Genomic DNA, 6,252 nt, shown 5'->3' on the forward strand with positions numbered 1-6,252 from the left:
TGGTAGCAGTTTCTTTCTCTGAGGGGTCACAATTCTAACCTAACCTAACCTACTTTTGTAGTAGCAGTTTCTTTTTCTGGGGGGTCACAATTCTAACCTAACCTAACCTACTTTTGTAGTAGCAGTTTCTTTTTCTGGGGGGGGTCACAGTTCTAACCTAACCTAACCCACTTTTCTGGTAGCAGTTTCTTTCTCTGAGGGGTCACAATTCTAACCTAACCTAACCTACTTTTGTAGTAGCAGTTTCTTTTTCTGGGGGGTCACAATTCTAACCTAACCTAACCTACTTTTGTAGTAGCAGTTTCTTTTTCTGGGGGGTTACAGTTCTAACCTAACCTAACCTACTTTTCTGGTAGCAGTTTGTTTCTCTGAGGGGTCACAGTTCTAACCTAACCTAACCTACTTGTCTGGTAGCAGAACCTACAGTGATTAGTTTCGATAACCTTTGACATTCAGAGCTATTCAAAAAAAATTACCGATGTTTTGTTCAGATACTTATATGAGATGTTATTATTTTTTTTAATTTATATGCGTATTGAAAGCTATATTAAATGTAATTCGTTTATTTGTATGTTATTCCAAACAGCGATATGTATATTGTATGTTATATTATTTTTATGTTATAATAATTGAAAATATACATTTAGTGCATTATACATAAGATTAGTATACTTTTTGAACGTTTGTAAACTGAAATTATACCAAAAGTGCGTATTCATTATGATACGCACCCCTTCGTCGTGATCTTCAAACGTTTCCGTAAATCATTAAGAAACGATTGCGCTAAGTCTTCATCACTTGCGGCTACTAATCCGTCATCAACGTACAACGTGATCAATAGCTTCTTGCCATCTTTTTTTTTTTTTTTTTTTTTATGATATAGGAGGCAAACGAGCAGACGGATCACCTGATGGTAAGCGATTACCGCCGCCCATGGACACCCGCAACACCAGAAGGGTTGCAAGCGCGTTGCCGGCCTTTAAGATGAGAGTACGCTCTTTTCTTGAAGGTTTGAAGGTCGTATCGGTCCGGAAATACCGCAGGCGACAGTTCATTCCACAGTTTGGCTGTGCGAGGCAGGAAGTTTCTGGAGAAACGCACAGTTGAGGACTGCCAACCATCTAAGTGGTGAAGATGGTAATGTTGTCGCGTAGGGCGATGGCGAAAAGAAGCGGCAGGGATTAATCCGAACAATTCCTCGGAGCACTCCCCGTTATACATGCGATAGAAAATGCAGAGCGAGGCCACATCTCTACGCAGTGCCAAGGAGTCAAGCCGTTCCGAAAGACGCGGGCAGTCGACAATTCGAGCCGCTCTTCGTTGGATGCGGTCCAGAGGGAGAAGCTGGTATTGGGGTGCCCCTGCCCATAGATGAGAGCAGTATTCCATGTGTGGGCGAACCTGCGCCTTATAAAGCTGTAGGCGCTGGGCCGGTGTGAAATACTGTCTCGATCTGTTGAGCACACCGAGCTTCTTGGAGGCTAATTTAGCCTTACCCTCTAGATGACCGCGGAACTGGACTTCACTCGAAATGTCGACACCAAGGATTCCGATACTGGCTGCGGCACTTAGGGGAGTGCTTTCAAAACGAGGTGACACGACGAACTCTAACTTTTTTGCGGTAAACGCGCAAACCTGTGTCTTGCTAGGGTTAAAATGGACTAAGTTAAGTCGACCCCATTCAGAGACTTCCTTTAGGGAAGTCTCAATTTCAGACACAAGTTTGTTCCGGTTCTCGATGACGATTTCCCGAGAGATATTGGTGCGGCCGGTGTAAAAGGCATCACCTGTACTATCATCAGCATAACAATGAATGCCGCTGATTTGCAGCATGTCATTGATATGCAGAAGGAATAGCGTAGGTGATAGCACACAGCCTTGGGGGACACCAGCATTCACAGACATAGGGTCTGAGCATTCACCGTCAACTACGACCTTTATGCTTCTGTCTGCTAGAAAGCTACTGACCCATACACATAATCTCTCGGGAAGCCCATAGGATGGTAGCTTCGAAAGAAGTGCTCTGTGCCAAACGCGATCGAAGGCCTTCGCAATATCCAAGCTAACAGCCAATGCTTCACCCTTTGTCTCGATCGCCTGTGCCCAACGATGTGTCAAGTAGACTAGAAGATCACTAACCGAGCGGCCTCTACGGAAACCGTATTGTCGGTCACTAAGCAACTGGTGATCCTCTAGGTACCGAAGGAGCTGGCAGTTGATAATGGACTCCATTATCTTCGAGAGGCGGAAAAGATGGCGTGCAGAAATTCCCCTGGATAGCTTTGGCAAGAGACCAGAACGCGCGAGTTCCCGAAGGGAGACGCTCTAATTTCCCGCCAATTCTACCAATGTGCAGCGACTTTGCTCTGGCAATAACTCTTTTGAAGGACCTGGAGGCAAAGTTATACTCCTTTTTTAATGCGCTAGTCTTTACGTCCCGTACTGCCGCTGCATCTACCCAGGCTTGGTAGCACTCTTGCTTTCGGCGAGAGGCCTTATTGCAGAAGCGACCAAACCAAGGTTGGGATTTGTCACCGACAGGAACCACAGAGAATGGAATGAAAAGCTCCATACCCTGCAGCACCACGTCAGCAACAGAATCAGCAGCGACATTGGGATCATCCGGCGTGAAGCAAACCTGCCTCCAAGGGTAGGATGCAAAGAAGGAACGCATCCCGTCCCAATCTGCTGATCTATAGTGCCACACACGGCGGCTACGAGCAACTCGCCGACGCGGCGGGCACGCGAGTGGCACCATACTCCGGATCAGGCAATGATCCGAAGAACCAAGTGGGGCTTCAACGGATACACGGTAGTCAACCGGGTGAGAGGTCAGCAGAAGGTCCAACAGGGAAGGTTCCTGGCCTTCCACATCTGGGATTCGCGTAGGCGCAGTGACCAATTGTGTTAAGCCATATGCCAGAGCAAAGTTATAAACAGATCTGCCCGCATGATCAGTCTTGCAAGAGCCCAGCCATTCGGCGTTGTGGGCGTTGAAATCACCAAGTATAATGATCTCAGCGGATGGGATCTGTTGCTGTACAGAGTCTGCAGCCGTTTGGATCTGCTCAATGAGTCGGTCAGTTTCGGCATCACCGCTATGGGACCTATATAGGCACGAATAGACACGGGGATGATCATCGTTGTCTATACGCAGCCATAAGGTGGAGAGGTCCCTACCTTCAAGGTTGCGGAGGCGGCGAGAACTGATATCGTCTCTAACGTACACGCACACTCCAGCCCTAGGCGAAAAGGAGTGTTCCAGTCCGTACCCAGGGTAGGAGAGATAAGATGTGTCCGCTGGAGACGATATCTGCGTCTCGGTCAAAAAGAGCAAGGCCGGCTTAGCTGTCTCGAGGTGTAGATGGACAGCATTAAGATTGGAATGTAAACCCCTGATGTTGCAGAAGTCCACGGCCAGTGTGGCAAGGGGTGCCGAAGTTGCTTTGCTCTTGCCTCGGGCAGATGGCAGATGATTGAGCGCGGTTTTGCCCCCCCCAGAGTACGATGTGGGGCAGCCTCGGCGTCCACGCTCAGGCATAATATTACCTGAGCATGGAAGCCCAGTGAGGGATTCTCCAGCGCTAGCGCAGCTGGTACCCTCCTGGGGTAAGCTCTTTAACTGCGACATCATCATTAAGAGAAGAAGGGGGGGGGGGGTTGGAGCTCTGGGAACCTTACTCACCATCAGGAACACAGCACTACATACCTACAGAGTAAGCAGCAGTGCTATTATGGCTGTGGTCTTCCGTAAGGTGGAGGTACTCCCCCAGTTGGGCTGCTCCAAGTTCAAGCGTGATGACATTACGCTGTGCCCTACCTCTCTTGTTGGACGTAGTTTAAGGACATACCCGGGTCCATCTGTTTCTTTACGTATAGACAACAGTCAGCCTCGCATTGCGTAAAGCCCATATCAAGTAAAATGCTTTCAAAACACGAGTTCCAACATCTTGGAGCTTGCTTTAAGCCGTATAAGCTTCGGTTAAGTTTCCAGACCTTAGGCGTTCCATCGCCAAAGCCTTATTCAATACTATTTTGGTTGCATTTCAACTTTCTGTCCATCTTCTCTGCAGTAGTGCCGGAATTTGAAACGAGAGCTTCCTGTTGAAGTACGTTTTTACTCTGAAGAGCTCGTTCAAATGCACATAAATGGCTTGTAAGTCTTTCTATAGTTCGTTCAGATTTAGGCAGTAACAGCCAGCTGCTTCTGAAGGAAAAGTAGGATTCGTCAAGCGTATCGAGAATCTTGCAAAGGAGTAGCAGTTCTGGAAGCTTACTTGTATTGTCCTTACTTATCTCCTGATTGAGCTGCGTCCAAATATTTTTCAATTTTGACATGTGTGTAGCTATGTCATCTGCCGGATCTTTTCTAAAGCCAAAGAAGCTCATACATAGATTGTAGGACTTGTCGTCGTCCGTGCCGTCGAATAGTCTATGTAGCTCAAGCCAAACGTCTCTTGCATTCGTGTACCTCATGACCTTTCGAAGTGTCTCTTCTTTTACATTGGTAGTTACGATCAGCAGAGCAGTCGCGTCAGCTTTTACAAAACGGTCTAGTTCTGTCTTGTACGTGGACACTGCATCTGTATCTGTCGGACTTTCGGGTTCTGTGGGTTTTTTGAACGAGCCTTCCACTACTTCCAGCGCGTGCGGGACGGTTCGTAGCAGACAGATGGCTTTATATTTCCAAGTATCCCAATTTGATTTCCCTTCCAACAACCCAATTTGAATCTTAGCGATATTCTCCATTTCCGTAGGTGGGACCGATAACCTGATGTTGTTGTTTAACACATGCGTGTAAGCAGAGCCGCAGTGGTGTCCGCCTTGGGACACGGTTTTGAAGAATGATCACTTTACGAGAAGATTAATTAAAATATAGCACAAATCTAATACGTTATTTTATTTTCCACATACGACATTGACAGAATCAATACATGACATATTTCTTTCTTTACGAGTTTAGTAAGATGCAAGTCACACGTAAATAGTTTGAATACCTATTACAGATAGTATAAAAATTCCTTTAACAATTTATAGCTACCTACTTGAGTAAAAAGTTTCTTCAAGGAGTATTCACTTCATTCCAAATACATTTTAAGGTATTAATACAAACTACCAACCTAATAGAGTCTGTGCGGAAAGAGAAGAGTCGTGGAATGTATGGAGCCCAATACATTCCACGACTCTTCAGTCTTCTCTTTCCGAACAGACTCTAATAACTATACTGGACCAACCAAATCTTGTCAGTAGTAAAAGGCGGCAAATTTGAAAAATCGCGGGTTAGCAACACTGTGTTCGAATAATTCCAAAATCGGGTGTCATCTGTGTGTTATCTGTGGAATGTGGATTGTGAATGACAGCCATCATCTTATTGTTTACATTCTGAATCGTTTCTATTTCAAGAGAAATTTCTGCTGTCACCATTAAATACGAAGATTATGCATGACCTCAAGCACAGCTAAGGTGCCCACAATGTACAATCATACTCGTTGACGGTAAACATTACAAAAATTAGAGGTTATGAATGTTATGATAATTCACTCGAACTGACGTATGAAGGGCGGAAAAATAAACACGTTTTGGTTCGATGTACATTGCTGCTTTTCTTAGCGTAATTCTGCTCTTTGAGTGTTACATGGTGTTACCCTACTTTAATTTGCAGTACATTGCTACTGACAAGATTTGCTTGACGCACTATAATTTCAACAACTCGGGCAGACTACGCATTACTGCTTACTGGCTGGTAAAGGTATGATGCTATTAAGCTGAATTACAATAAAGAAAATAATTTGTTTTGACGTAGATTGTCTCGTAAATCGTTGTCGATAACTTCCGCACTTTAGCAGATTATGTTATTTATGTTAACGCGTTGCCAGAAGCTGAACGTATGCAGACGTGGTTCCAAAAAGATGGTGCTCCTGCACACTCTTCAGTTCGCGTTGTGCCCCCGCCGTTGGCCAGTTGGTTCGCGAGACCTCACGCCGCTCGACTTTTACCTATGGGGAGCGGTAAAAATGAAGTTTATTCCCAACCTAGAACGACTGTCGAACAACTCCGGGAAAAAATTACAGATGTATTTGAAAATCTCCAACAAGTTAATATGGAAAAGGTACGACAATCACTGTTACGCCGTTGTGTCGCCTGCCTCGAGGTTCAAGGATGACAATACATGTGGAAAATCGGTACCTCAGACGTGTAAATCGTAATGATATTTATTGTTAATACAAACTTATACCAAACACAATGTCGGCT

General features: G+C 45.3%; 1 pseudogene; it reads right to left on the reverse strand.

Annotated features, from left to right (window-relative positions):
• Positions 1 to 850: 850 nt before the first annotated feature.
• Positions 851 to 3,864, reverse strand: LOC134662591 (uncharacterized; annotated as a pseudogene).
• Positions 3,865 to 6,252: the final 2,388 nt, after the last annotated feature.

This window comes from Cydia amplana, chromosome 3 (genome assembly GCF_948474715.1).
Source record: "Cydia amplana chromosome 3, ilCydAmpl1.1, whole genome shotgun sequence".
Lineage (NCBI taxonomy): Eukaryota > Metazoa > Arthropoda > Insecta > Lepidoptera > Tortricidae > Cydia > Cydia amplana.